Here is a 15,628-nt window from a genome sequence, read left to right on the forward strand (position 1 = left end):
GTGAGCTGGGCCTTGGCAGAACTTGATTCAGGCCCCAACTTGCCATAATGTGTCTCGTGTGACTTCAGCCAAGTCCCTTTTTCAGAGCATGAAAATGGGATTCCAAAGCACAAAGGGAGGTTGTAATAGACCCTAAAAAAGTGCAGTTTACATCTTTCTGCTGCAGCTGTCCCAGTGCGTGAGTTAGAACAACTTTTTTTTGCCTCCTGCTGGCACCTGAGCCTGGAGGTTGGATGGTCTGAGGCAGAGATTTATTGGTTGGTTTATTTATTGCAAGGTTTTTCCAACAGCTTCTGGCTTGATGCAGCTGTGATTTTTGGTGACTGCTACCTCCCCCAAACACCCAGAGCATGGGCCTGTTGGGCTGCTATCTGCCTCAGTTGGCAGTGCTGCTGTTTGTCACTTAGGGTGCTGGAAGGAGCACTGTGGAAGCCTTCAGTCAGCTCCTCTTCTGAAATTTGAGGGAGTCAGGCTGGTAAAGGAGCCTGGGCCTTCTTTCTGGAATCAGAAATAGTATTGCCACTGCACAAACCCTTCCTTATGAAGCTATCCTGATGCTGGCTTGATCAATAGAAGTTACTTTGAGGAGAAAAAAAAAAAAAAAATTCTTAAAAAATAATTTCCCTTTTGTTTAAATATTCTTTATTTACTTTTCAGCTGTTTGGAATGCTTATTTTATCTGCTTTAAAATTAAAAAAGGAAAAGAAGAATTTGCCCTTCTGAATTCTGTCACTGTTTATGAATGCTGTGCAAAACAATTTTCTATATCAGATAGGTTTAGTGTTAATCCTTATAATGAAAATGTAATTTTCCAAGTGATTTGTATTCATTGCTATAGCATGAGCCTCTGATCTCTGGCCTTTCTAAGTATGAATGCATTCAGCAGGATTCCCACAGATTTTTCTTTTCTGTTTTTATAAGGGAAGAGCATTTTCCTAAGCAAGACTTTCCTTATTGCTTTGCTATGCACCACCTCTCTAAGATTTCCAAATTTTGTCCACTTCATTAAATCATGTGCTGGAAAGGATTTTCCTGGGTGGATTTTGAGAGGTGCTCAAAATATCCAGTAGGTCGCAGGTGATAAAACTGTTTTCTTCTCACGAAAGTAGTTCACACAGTTGAGATTTTACCTCTCAAGCAGTAACTGTACATGTGTGCATGGTGCAGCTTTTAATTTGGAGCACTAATTGTAGTTCAGCATGCAACTGCCTGATTCTGGGAGATGTGTGCCAGAAATGCTTTGGAAAGGAAAAAAGCAAAATCCCATCCTACAGAAAGTAAAGCCCAAATCAGTCTGACTGTTCTGAGTCCCTGGGCAGAGGTAAGGGTTTTAAAGAGTGCATACAGGTATCGATGTGCCAGGTCTGCATCAGTTATGGTGGAAATGCAGTTGAAAGCAACCATTTTCTGAGTCTAATTGAGAAACCAGATGTGGACTATGCAAAATCCATCAGTTCCAAAGCACGTCCCAAGGGAACACAGATAAATCACCATCTTCCATAGACTCTGCTCTGTAGGCTGAAGTTTGGACGGTTTTTTCCTCTGGGAAACAAACTGCTTGCTGATAGTCTTTTTTTCTTGAAAAGGATACAGAAAGTAATTAGAAATGTCAGATATAATACAGAGCATTATTGTTTGACCATGTTGTTTGGTTTTTATTATTACAACTAATGTGTCAGATGGTACGGCTGTCTACGTTAATTGGTTTCCTTCATTGAAGCCCATCTGGATCATATTTTTTTGTGATTTATATGTTAAATTAGTTGGTAAGATATATGAGAACGTCCTTTTGTTTCCTACTTTAAAGGCGTGTTGGATCAAAGGCGTATTATCTTGCAGTACTTTTTTGCATATGTAGCATATTGTGATTCCTTTTTAAACCATGGCATATGTAATGGTATTCTAAATGGTTTCCTTCATTATATGGTCTTGATTGCTTATTTATTGATTAGATTTTCCTTGATGATACTTTATCCTTATGAAGTCATTATGAACTTGGCTTTCTCTGAAGTATCATTTACGAGTGGAGATGAACATATGTCTCCAACTTCTATCCATGATCAGAAGCCATTCCGTGACACCAGACCTGGTCAGCATCGGCTTCGAGTTTCTTTTTTCCTCCTCCTTGCCATTTTTGCATCCTCATCTGTGAGGTCAATAAAACTAGTGCTGCGATGCTGAAGATTAAAGCAAGACCATTAGTGCATTGCTGTGCCAGTGGAGCGTGAATCCTAATGAGGATATGGGCTCTGTGCCAGTTTAGAAAAAGTCTCCCTCCTTTTTTTCCTCAAGTCAAGAAAAGTTTTTTGACATCGCAGTCTCAAAATTTTAATGAATTGCTGACTCCTTTGTATTTTGTTGTTGTTCTTCTCCGTTATAATTACTCGAGTTTTTCTTTTGCTTTCTGAACTTGAGGCTCTACAAACAAAGATGCAAACGCCAGAAACCATTTAAATGGCGAAGTGACAAACCTGCAGTAAAGAAGCAGTTTCCCTCAGGCCAGGAGAGAACCCAGGTTCCCCTCATTAGAGCCAAGAGGAATAATTGCAGCCCTTTCATCTCTGGTGCCATTGCCTGGCTCCCAGCCCTGCCTGCTGCGGGCCGTGCTGGTGGCTCAGGCTCCTGCTGGGGGAAGCCCGGCGCTCGGAGCTGACGCAGCAGCGCTGCACTGGCGATGCTCGCTGCCGCCATCCCAGCATTGCTGGGATTCTGAGCTGCCTCGTACTCATTTTTATGCAAAATGCTGATTATTTCTGTGAAGAGCAGAAATCAGAAGAGTGATTTTAATCATGACTGTGTTAATTTGATGTGAGCTTTGGCTGTTTATGAGCTTTCTCTTTAATGGCGCTAATTGTCGGTTATAATGTGAACACCATTATGTAGTAATATACAGTAATTTATTTAGTAAATGAGAATCTTATTCCAAGGACCATACTGCAATATGCCATAGAGACCTCATCTCTTTAATCTTACATGAACAAACTTGCACTTTCTAGGCCAGATTGGTTATAGGAACATCAGCTTTTCTTCTGGAAAGCAATGTGATTTTGTTGTACCCACAAGCACCAGCATGCATGTTTTTGGAGATCACTAGTTCTTCATTTAAAGCAGACAATAACAACAACAAAATATACAACTGAAAAAGAAAACCAAACCCACAAAGCATTCCAGCAGAAAATGAAGAGCTAGCACTCTTTCATGTTAATTAACGAGCTTTTACGTTACGATGATTGATTCATTTCATGAAATTATTTTTATAAACAATCATTTGCATTAATAATTTTTGTTCTCCTTTAAGCGTGTTCCTTAGAAGACCTTCCAGGTTCTAATGGTATCTTTGTTCTTGCTATTTCTTTGATTTTCTTCCCTTTCCCCTTGAGTATACGTAATAACTTCAGCGCTGTAGATCTCCAGCTAGTTGCTCTAATTTGAATGCTCAGATCTCCTTGCCAAAGGTTATCACCATTCACTATCTTACCTCTCATTATATCACTTAAATTCTCATGTTTTATATTATCACAGACGGAAGATAATCAATGTTGTTAATGTAGAAAAGATGTGTGGTACTCAGTGCACAAAAGCCTTTATTACAGGATATGAACTGAGACCGGCTCGTGTTCTGGGGGTCATCCTGAATGGTAATTCTTTCTGTGATCTCTAAAGTGTTACCTACTGTATTTCTCCAGGCTTTCGTCCACTGGTAGATGATGGGATATGTGCTACTTAGAGTTGGGTCCTTTCTTGTTAAGTTTTAATGAATTTTTTTCAAGTTCCACCCTTGCTGCATTTCTAAGTTCTTTTGGGTTTGTGTGTGGTGTTCTTTCTACTTTTTCCTTTAATATATTAAAAGGAGAACAGATCGCAGTATGTTTTGTTGATATCCAGGAGAGAAGTAGCACCCTACACTGCTGTGGTGCAGTTAGGTTTATTATTTCTGGCATCCAGCATCTCTGGTAATTTTGCAGAAATCTCTGGTGTTGGCTTTGAGTACAAGTAAAGACTGATTGTGAAGTAGGGTGCCAGCACTGGTTTTATTCCCTTATATTTTGTTTAGTAGTTGCTCTTCAAATTTCCTTGCTTCCATCTGGCAGGATGTAGCAAAGTAGAAGTCAATAAATGATGGAAGGACCTAAAGAGGGCCATTGGGAATACATCACAGTGAGATACATTGACTGTCTGAAGTAGTTTTACTGTAATATGCTCTCTGAGGACCAAATCCTCAGTTATATGGGGTTTCTTAGAGCTCCCAGTGACTTTGATGGGAGATGTGCTGGTGAAACTGAGTACAGATTTGGCTCTATACTCACGCTGTCTTGGCTATAGAGTGCTAAGGGAATTTAGCATGCACTGCTTATTCTGTCTGCACTTCTGACTTAATCATTCAGACGTGGAGATGGCTTGAGGATTTTCAAATTTGATTATTTTTTCTTTTTTGTTCCAAAGTGACAGTTTGCAGAATTTTTAAATCTCTTCTCCTACAGTTTATCTGCCCTTTCTCCACAGTCTTCTAGGAGAGCCGTAAAATGATCTGAAAATACAGGATACTAAAGATCCCCAAGATGTTGCTCTGCCTTACCTCTTTACTCCTCTTTACTTTTCAGCAGCTTTAAAACTTGTTCAGGTTTCTTATCATCAGGAAATCAGTGGGATGTAATTTTAAAACACAAAATAGATGGATATTGGCTGAATACATGGCTGAGTTTGTATCATGTTGTGCTGCAAAGACTTTGAGCAGTGCAATCAAACATAATCTTACAACTGTTCGTTTTAATGTTTTATTTTCCTTACTGTAGCTGTTGCATTGACTCCTCACAGTTATCTTTAGTGCCTCCCATACACTGACAGGAGAATCAGTGGAGGCTTTAATTAATGACTTTATTGCAATCAAGGTTCCATTTTAGTGCAGAATGCTTCATCTTGCAGTAGTGAAATATTTAGTCTCCATCTGGCTGATCTTTTTTGTGAATGTCCTGTGATAATTAAGAAGAAACATGAGAGAATGGTCTGAAATTAAAATATGTTTAAGTGCAAAGGTGAGCATGTCGTGGGACTGTTTGTGTATAAACCTGCACCAAAACCAGGGACGTAACAGCCCTGTGTTTTTATGGCTGTCTTCCTGCTGTGTACCAGGCCCCTGTGATTTCTGGAATCAGTTGCAAATGTTGCAATGCATCCAGAGTCTTATTTCAAAGTAACTATTCCACAACGTGATATAGATGTTCTTTCTATATTTGATAGGAATGTCCTGCTTCTCCCAAAGGATTTCCGCTCTCTTGCTGAAAAGCTCTGAGTTAGTAGCACCTCACTGCAATTACAGTATGTTAATGATGAGCTAAGAGTTGTACATTCCTCTGAGCATAAATCCCTGATTTTCAACGTGATTAACTGGGATCAGGAAACAGTGACAAGGAGAAGGAAGATCAGATGGGGGGGAAAATAAGAGATAAGAGGCTGACAGCCAGCTCCTGTTGTAAAGGAGAGTTATTTTGAATAGGAGAAAAATCAATACAAAGGTTGGAGAATTTGACAGAGTTATAAGAGGTACTTTAATGAAAGGTAGCAGATTCAATAGGATTGTTACTTGAAATGTGGGATTGTCTAAGTTAGAAAAATAGGACTGTCTCTTCCTAGCTCTAAAGGTGAGCTTTATGTGCTGAGCTTGTTGGGTATTTAGGGCACCGTGTTTAATGTCATTCACTCTAGGCGCTTGGTGTGATGAGAAAAGCATGTGTGGGAGCCTGCTGTATTCTGTTCTTCTGGAAGAGTTATGAGATTATGAAGGGGAAGGAGCAGAGCAGCAGATGGTGGCTATTTCTGCTGCTTCACCCTGCTCAGTGGCTACCAGAGAACATCTGCAGAGGAAAAGCAAGGCATCATGGTGAGGAGGTCTTGTTTTCTGTGACTTCGTTTGGCCCTGGATGTAAGGGACAGGTAGACTTTGACAGGGGCATTTAGCAGGAATTCCCCTCAGTAAGTCCATCTCAGTTACTTCCCCAGTGGTGACAATGAGAGGAGAGCAGGAGGGCTGTGCATGACAGCTTTCTAACTCAGGTTAGAGCCTCAGCCCCTCTCTGTGCAAGTGCATTTTGGTCACAAGCATCCTCTTCCTTCATTGTGGCTGGATTTGAATTAAGCAGATCAGATCGTGTGTGCATTTCGTGCTCTGCCAGGTTGTTTGTCCCAGGACATCAGCTAAAGACACGATGGGCTCTGTAAGTGCTCAGTGTTACCTCTTCCTTTAGGTGAGTCTGACAGTCCTGGGTCTTAGGAACATCTTCCCCGAGAGGTGTATAGCCCTTTGAAGTCATTCCAATAAGACCCCTTGAAATAACAAAGATAGATAACATCTGGGAAAAAAATGAAAAACAAAAGTTGCACAAATGTATTCAGAAGTGATAATGTTTCCTTGGCACTCAAAAAAACACCAAACCAAACCAAAACCTTACTGCAGTTAGTGGGCTGGTTGCTAACTTGTCTGCCAGTTTTTCCCATGGAAGTCTTTTCACTGGGTCTCAAACAGTGGGAATAGATATCACCAATTTAGTTGTGATATTGTTAATTGTGATTTAAGGAAGTAAGCAGGAAATGATTTAAATTGTCATTTTTACTGGTGCTTAACTGATTGCATTTTTGTGGGTTTTCTTTTCCTGTAGAATTCTAAACAGTTGCTGTAATTTCATACCAAGAGAATACATTGCATCAGATGGTTGTTGATTTTATTTTTTTTTCCCAGTTAGGAAACGTGGTGCATTTATTCAGGTTTTACTTTCTTCTGTTTCACCACACTAAAGAAGTGTTTTCTCAGGGATGATGATCAAAAGCTCACGTCAGCCATGAGGAAAGATGCATCTTCTTGTCTGGTACTCACAGCCCCGAAAAAGTTTTCATTAAAAGTGATTTAATATTGAGGGTGACTGAAAGCTTTTTAATTCTGGCCATGAAATGCATTCACTGCAGACTGTGCTGATTGCTATTATCTTATTTACACTCAGGTGCCCTCCCAAATGGGTCCCTCCTCTCATATATTGAGTTTGAAGCCCCTGGGGCCACAGTGTCTCTTTGCAGCGTTCGTGCACTGCCTGCCCCAGTGGAATTCCTGCTCTGGGATACAGTGTTCTTCCACTGCGATAACCACAGACTTTGCAGGGATGAATTGCTTTGTTTTTTCTATGATAAAGCTTCACATGATGTAAGAGATCAGGCAGCAATATGAATGCAGCCCTTGTTATTTTCCCCTGTTCACAGGCATTGTATTTTCCAGACAGGATGGGAAGGTTAACCAAAGTTGAAAAAGGATCTAAAACACCACAAGTGTTTATTGTCTGGTAGAAATAAAATAACAATTGACTGATTGAAAAAGAGAGAAAGGTATGTGTTTGTTTATGCTTCGAAACATACAGCATTCATCTCTTTGTAGAGAAGAAGCAATTTGGGTGAAACAGTCATATCCCCAAATAACTGTGTCCTCTTATTCCCTACTATTCTACCCAGCTTAATAAACAAAAATCTTTGTTGTTTGACTAGTTGAGTTTTTCAGCACATGCCACTAAAGATTGTGTCTTTTTTTGTCACAATCCCATCTGGATTGGCTGTCCTCAGAGGTGCCTTCCTCTGTGCTCTTGCTGTAGAAAGCAGGCAAAGGGGGCCCTCATTTCCAGGAAATGCATCACTCTTTCTGCTTGCACTACCTACAGTTTGCTCACTCATTCCCTAAGCAGGAAAACCTTTGGTATAGTTTTTCTCAAAGAGGGCTTGGGTATCGTTGTCCATTGACCATTGATTTTTTATAAAACAGCTCCTGATTTACTCATTTGTAAGAAATATGAATTTCGGCTTCCTGCCAGAGTTTATAAATAGCATTACCAGGAGGGAGAGAGCTTTTGCCCCCTGCATTGGGCTAACAGTTTGTTAATAGTTCAGTCAAGCATAGAAAATGGAACCTGATCTGCCAAAACAGCGTTAGTAATTCCAGAGGGGGCTGTTATAATTGTGCAGGAAAAGATGTTTGAAACTCTCCCCTGAATGAGTTAAGGATGAATCATTCTTTTCTGGGACTGGAGGGGATTCAGTTTTTGAACAGACTCTCAGACGCCAACTGAAACGTTGAAAAGCAAGAGCTCCCTTCCTTCTCACCCTGGGTAGTGAGTTAAAAATCTGCATTAGCATCAGATCTATCACATGTCTGGTTATGGAAGGGAGAGACAGCTTTGGGATATGATTGTGGCAGGGATAGATTAAATTATGTGAATTTTGTCATTTTTGTCTTTATAGAGCTTTCAACTGCATCCTGTGTTTTGAAGTTAATACCTGCAGTACTGCTTGTGTTTGCTGTTTACCGTAATTGGTGATTTCAGTTGATCTCAGATGATTTTATTCCTACATCAAGATCTTCCATTCCTTCAGGGTGGCAATGCCTACAGCTAAGATCAATTCAGTGTTCTACACCTGTGCGAAGGGCAGTACGGTTCCCCAAGAGTGGCAGATTTGACTTTTTAAAATGCAAAACTAGCCATGGATAAATAGCCAGAAGGGCAGAAAGTATCCAAAAAGAAGATGAAACCTCTTTTCCATAGTTTCTTATCAGCCTGGTTGAAAAGGAAATTCTGGTCTCTTTTCTGTTAGGTCCAGAGCCTCTTAGGGCAGGTGGTAGTGCTCTCACGGAGAGGGTGGCTTGCTGAGCAGTGAGTGACACTTCTAATCTTATGGTGGCATGTAGCATAATATCCCATAAGAAAAAAAAAATTGTCATTATGTCCAGTTTAGAATAGGAGACTGGAGATAACAGGAATCTTTAAAAAGATTCATTTGAAATTCTTTGCTTGAGAGGTCTCATTCTGTTTGGGAGGCAGGAATGTGAGTGGTCAATTAATGAGCTGCATTCAAAAGATGAAATTTCAAGAGAGTAAAAATAAAACCCATTATTTCCTGAACATAGGGTCACCTATCCTCAAATCCATAGTTGTGCCTTTTTCCTCAACCTTGTCTATTATTCCTCTTGTTCTTGGCTTAACTAGGAAAATTTTAGAGACCTTTACCTCAAGGAAATACAGTAGATACTTTAAATCCGATCAGTCATGATGTTAAACCACATGCTGTTTACTCAGTAATGCTGAAAGCTACATGCTGCTGTTGCTGGCATGCCATTTATGAAAGGTCTGTTAGCCCTCCCACTGAACCATATGGTGATTTATCTGTCCATTTAGTAGCTGTAAGACCAAGACCCAAACTGGTCAAAACTAAAAATGGCTATTCCTCCTGTTGCTTTCTGATAAAATGTTCCCATTTCTATTATCTTTGTAGCACGAGGGTAGTCAAACTATTAAATGTGGTCTCTATATTATTAGCAGAGTCAGATCAGGTGTTTTCCAGTCATGGTGAAGTAAGGTAGAAATGGAAAACATTGCTGGTTATAGAAACACTGCAAGGAATCATTTGGCAGCAATCAGAAGTGGAAAGGGCAGTAGAAGAGAAATAATTAGCAAGAATAACTTTCAGGTGTTGACAACCTGGCATGTCTTCCTAGCAGTGAATGAATTCACCTGATACCAGGAGATAGCCATCTGATAATAGCACTCATAAGATCAATACATCGATACCTTATCCTTGAAATGGTATTTTAAGTCTATTCTTAGGTGCATTTCTTTACTTCTGTAAAGTTATAGCAATCTGGGATTTGAGATAATGCATTCATCACAGTCTTATCGGCCCTTCATTTACTGTATTTTAATGTAGCTGCCATGATTGCTGGAGAAGGATGCTCAGTAAGCTTAATCTGCTTATACTCCAAAAAGATAGGATGCTCAAATGATTAAACTCAAGCCTCATACAGAACAGGTTTGAGAGTTTGCAGTGCTTACAGTGGCAAGGCATTTTGTGCATGAGGTGTTTCAGCTGCACTTCGAGTTGCTGGCTCTGCAGACCTTGTGGTGGGGAGCTGGGCACAGCAGAGGTCTTGCATTGACATTGACATTCTGCCCAGGCTCTCACGCCCCTAATAATGCTGTAGTGTTGCTGGGTTAAACCCAGCACTGCTTCTTTCTGTTAATGTATCTCTTGGGTCCACTTTTCTTTTGATCCTGGAGAATGATTTGGAATTATCTGTGGGATTGTGATGCACACCCAGGACATAGAAATAGCATGTGCGTGCTTGAAATAATGCTCATGGAGATAAGTAGTATGTGTGAATATATGTGAGTACAGAGGAATATTTAGAGCTGTATTTTCTCTGTATAGATTCACCAGATTCCCTATATGTGTGCATTTCAAAAGAATTTAAACTGGGTTAGAAGTTTCGTGGCCAATGAGTGTTGCTGTAAGGATGGGAGATACGCAGCGGGGCAGTGCTGTCCCTGACTGCACCATGTGTGTGTTTCTCTATCGAGGGTGAAGCTCAAGCCAAAGACCTATTTATCCAACAGCAGCAACACTGGGTGGGAAGTATTCAGCACTCTCAAACCCAGTAGGTTTTGTTCATTTGAGCAGTTTGTACCTTAGAAGATGGAGGAGGAGATCAGAAGTGGCAGGATTTGAATAGGACCTTCAGTGTGATGCACACAGTGTCCTTAGGAGCAGTCGCAGCCTGGTTTCTGTTGACAGGTTTGGCGACAGCTCTGAGGAATGACAGGCGCTTCAGTGAATCACTAAATTGATTTGATAATCAGTAAGTGAATTTGCTAAGAGCGGTACTACGCATCTTCTTTGGGGCTTGGTTAACCCAGTGACAGCTTGTTTTATATGTACTCGGAGGCTTTAGTTTATTTTTCCTTCTCTTTTTCCCGGTGGAAGCTGTACGCAGAGTTACTGCCAAATAAAAGAAGCCGTTTCTCCTCTTTGGCTGTAAAACTAACCTGAAGACAACCAGACCTGGCTTGTACAATATGACCAGATAAAGGTGATCATCATCATTGGGCCTGTCATCTTTACTTGCCTTTGACAGTGCTGTAGTGTTCCATCACCATTGCCCTCTGGGTGGAAAGCACCAGCACTGCTGGCAGTCTTTGATTCACAGGGAGCTGTTTCTGATGGAGTTGCTCTGCTTTCCAGCTGCTTTTCCCCTGCTGGTTGTGTACCCTGTTGACTTTCCTTGCCCTTCAGGCAAGGAGATTTTTTCCTTCTCCAGTGGCACAACGGTTGCTGCATACAGGTTCCAGTATCTCCTATTTACTGTGTTAGCAGAAGCTTGACATAGGACAAGTCTGTCAAATTAAAAAGCATTGCCTCCAGCATCAGCAATACTTATTAGAGCTTATGCTGGTTTATGTTGGAGCTATTCAGGAGTGGGATTTTGCTCCAGGCAATAAAGAAAGGAGATACAATTCGTAAAGGCTTAATATGTATTTTTTTCTGGTTCCATGGCAATGTCTGTATTGTTTGCTTGGGTTCTGATTAGAAACATGTCTTTTAGGTAGCACTTGCTTGCCCAACTATTAAATATAGCATCTTTTTTTTTTTTTAGTTGTATACCTTTGTAATTGTCCTGTGTTCTCATGACATAAGTTGAAACTGTGTCCTTCATACCACGATGCTCAAACGATTTCCTTTTCAACAAAGAGTATGTAATAAAGGTTAAGAATGATTTTTGCAATCCATGCATTTAAGTATACATTACTATCTGTTTTAAGGATGGATAATCAATGTAAAAAATGATACTTCCGTGTATTCCTAATAGGTCACTGTGTAAATATCCATAATGGAATCGATTCCTTGGGTTATGGCAACCATTAGTACAGAATGGGGTTTCACAATTAATGTATTAGACATTTGCCTTTCATACTTACACGTGAAATGATTATTTATTGATTATTTTCAATCCAGGTTAATGATGTTGAAGAGGTTTCGGTATCTCAATTTAAAGTACTTAAAGCATGGTTCAAACAGAAATATCAGATTCCTTTCGAGAAGTTCTGACTCATAGCTGATAAGCATTTCTTGTCTACACTGTCTCTCATTAATATATGCATACATCTATATTGTGCATAAATTGTTTTGTGCACCCAGAAGGTCGTGGTGACACATTCAGTGTCAGCCTGGGGCAGTAAGTTTTGCTGTTTCTGTAGTTGTGTGTCTCTGTACAGCAGTAGGATATTGTCAGATGCACAAGGGTTCTTCACCCTTCCTCAAAGCATGTGTGACCCTCATTAGGGTTAACGGGAGGTGTCTGCTTACAGTTGCAAGGTGAATATGCAGCACCTGCCTCTGCTGATGCTGTTTTGGAGGTGAAATAGCACACGGTAGGAGGCTGTATTGGGTGTGAGGATGAAAGGCTTCAGCTGAGGCACTGCTGGGTGCATACGTACACAGGTGGCATGGTAGGCTGTAACAAAGGGTAGGTATTTGTGGGAGCGTGACAGTGGGGAAGGGAAAGTATTGTGTTTCATTCCTTTTCAGCAGAAAAGAGTTGCCTAGCAGTCAGCTAAATTGGTTTTCTTTAGCTATCAGCTTTTGGGTCAGGAGAAATGATTGTATTTTTACTGGTACCTACTGTTTTATCTTGAACAAACTAATTGCCACCTAGAGCTCTTTAAAACGATGAGTATGAAAAGCACGTATGAAACCAAATTGTATGCTATGACTTGCTTTGATTATCAGAGAACATTTTGCATTTATAGTGCTTTCTAACTGAATATTACGGAGCACTTGGGCAATATTAATGAGTAGTGGGAAGAATGTACAAAAGCGTGAAAGCGACTTTGGACCATCTTGTGCCCCAGGTGCAAAGTGACTCATGTGGATCTGATATTGGGTAGCACCATGCATGGCAGCTCCCCACGTTCCTGGAAAAAAAGGCTGCAAACACCAGTTCAACTGCTTGCCTTTTGCAATCATAGTGTTTAAGCTTTTTAGCTGTGATTTTCCTCATTTTTCTGGTGAATGCAGGCCTATTTACAGTCAGTTTAGGCCTACTGACAGTAGATTGACTCTTCTTAATTATCTTCTCCAGACCCCTCTAAATTAGTCCCCCAGGGATCTGAGAACCTGATATTGAAAATGACAGCTTTAATATTTCCTTACTAAATACTTACAGATTGTTGTCCAGGGATGCTGACTCGCTTAAGATTGGTAATTCCTACTGAAAAACAAAAGTGATTTTAAGCAGCAGTATGTGCAAGGGGATGGAGCACGGTATGGAGGAAGAGGAGAGTGGCCATCAAATGTGACCGTGTCTTTGTGCATACAGAAAACAGGAGAGTGTGGGAAGGGGAAATCATTTGAAACCATTGAACTCATACATAAATGTATAGCTTTCAAATAGCTAATTTTTTTATGTCATAAAAGAAAACTGGCTAAGGCTGGTTCCTTTTTTATAGCCCTGTCATAAAATCTGAAAAATGAGGTTTATAATTTATGGTCTGAAACCACCTTAACTATTGCAATACAAACAGCATCACTGTACTGCAGTTCTGAAACGCCTCCGGTGAAAATATTGCAGTGCCATAATTAACTAATACCAAGGTTTTGTTTGTGGTGCTCTGCACTGCTTTCTCCACAAATAGGAAGTCAATGTAAATCCTGAAGGCTCCGAAGATGGTGGTGCTTCAGAATGAGCTCACATTGCCTTGTCTTTTAGGACAATCCCTGATTTCATGTCCATGGCTCGCAAAATCCGTCCCATCACTGGTTGGATTTTATAGAAGTTACTTTATTGCACATCTATTCTTATTCTATATTAAAAAAATACAGAGGAGAGCAGTGTGCACACTGCCTCCTAATTACTCTGTTTTCTGATATCTCAGCAACATTGATCTTTCAAAATGATCTCTTGCTGGTGGCATCGGTTTTATGTTGGAAAATATTCCTACAGTTCTGGCAATGGTAAACTAATTACAGACTATACATTTTTAATGATTTAATCTCTTGTCATATTCGTAGAGAGAAGTGATCTTGATTCCAAACAAATCTGCCATGCATGACCAAACACTCATCACGAAATGTATGGTTTTCATTAAACCCTGTTGTTAATACAAGCTTAGGATTGTTTTGTCGAAATGGGGAGAGGCTGGGGAGTATAAGTGTGCTGAAAGATTACTGTAATAATGCTGCAGTAAGCTATTTGAATCGCACAGAGCTCCCAGCAACATTCCTCTGACATGTGCCTCCCATCACAGAGGGCTGCTGACAAGTGTGCTGTGCCGCAGCCACATGTGTCAGAGGGGCTGCACTGGGTGGCAGTGAGGAAGGTACATTCATGTTCCTTATCCCTTGCTAGGAAACCAGGTTTGTGACATTCACCTATCTACACTAGTCTTTACATTTTTGAGTAATGATCAGGCAAGTGGTAAGTCAAAAAAGGAGGTTCAAGCGATGTCCTTTTGTAATATGTGCTGAGATTTCTGCTCTGTGAACTGCTGCTACAAGTTTGCAATTAATACTCATGTTGCTGTCCCCATCCCATTGCTATCTGCCTCACTGGGAGGTCTGCTTCTTAATCTTGCACATAAATACAACAGCAGTAGAGCATGAGGCCGGTGCTGCAATGGGGGAACACAGAACTGTTACCTCCTTTGCGTTTACTGGAGTGACTGTATCTGTAATCCTGATCAGCAGCAGCTCATAACTGTGCGTCGGATCCAGAAATAGGGGAGGGGAATATTGTTCTTCAGAGAGTGGATGTCAAAGGTGTTGCCAGATGACAGGGAAAAACAGTTGTTAGAAATGTCTTGTACTTAGGGGAGACGTTTCAGATAATTCCAGTGAGCTGCAAACATTCCTGCCATTTTGCTTGCATTTGGGTGCCTTTGCCCCTTTCCCAGAGAGCTCTTTTGTTGTTTTAATGCCTTCAATCTCCAAGAAGTCTGAAGCTAAGAATGGCATTTAGAGGAGATATTTAAGAAAATTCTTAGTATATACGTGGATCAGCTGAGTACATGCTGATACACTTGGAAGAATTTGAGTCAGATGCATTCACATTCACATAGCTAATAGAAATCTGAGCCTATAATTGCTTAACCTGGAGAGGTGTGAGTGTGGAGGGTGAACTGGTTGTGGTTCTGCTGGCACAGGAAGGATGAAACTATTATTATGAACTGGAACTCCAATTTTATTAATGTCCTGAAGTATGGAAGGAAGCAACAAATCTGATTTAAGTGAAGACATTTGTCTTGGCAGTGTGATTTACTCCAGGGTTGTAAATTTGACATGATGGAGACTAAAATGTACTGAAACTTAAATTTCTCCCATATCTCACTCAAAGTCAAATGATTTAAATAGCAGGATCTGAGAAATGACATGTATCCTTGGATGCTCGTATCATTTTGGTGCTGAATATTTTAATTTCATATCTGAAGGAATTTTGGACTAAACTTTGAGGGAAACGAGGCAAAATCTCAGGGCATCATGTGGGGTTGCAGCTGTAATGAGCACATCACTACGTACTGTGGTGAGGGTTTCCTGCCTGGTATATCCATCCAGGATTCTCTAATGATAAAAACAGGTATTATCAAAGGTGAAATCTGCTTTGCAGACGAGTCTGCTGAAATGTGCTTTGTGTTACACATCCTGGTAATGCTTCTGTCTACCTCCCTGGCACCATACCTATGTCTCCTGTTATAAAAATCTGTTCAGGACAAATCAGTTTAAGGCACAAATGTTATATTAATGACCCAGAACAGAGCTGGGGAAAGAGACTCAG

The 15,628-nt window shown here is 40.5% G+C and overlaps 1 protein-coding gene across 1 annotated transcript in view; it reads left to right on the top strand.

Annotated features, from left to right (window-relative positions):
* The window catches only part of PTPRG (protein tyrosine phosphatase receptor type G), a gene marked incomplete at both ends in the record, with an annotated part of 373,823 nt that overhangs the window by 207,889 nt on the left and 150,306 nt on the right, over positions 1-15,628 (top strand). The gene's annotated exons all lie outside the window — the stretch shown is intronic.

The sequence above is a fragment of the Tetrao urogallus genome, assembly GCF_951394365.1.
Source record: "Tetrao urogallus genome assembly, chromosome: 10".
NCBI lineage: Eukaryota > Metazoa > Chordata > Aves > Galliformes > Phasianidae > Tetrao > Tetrao urogallus.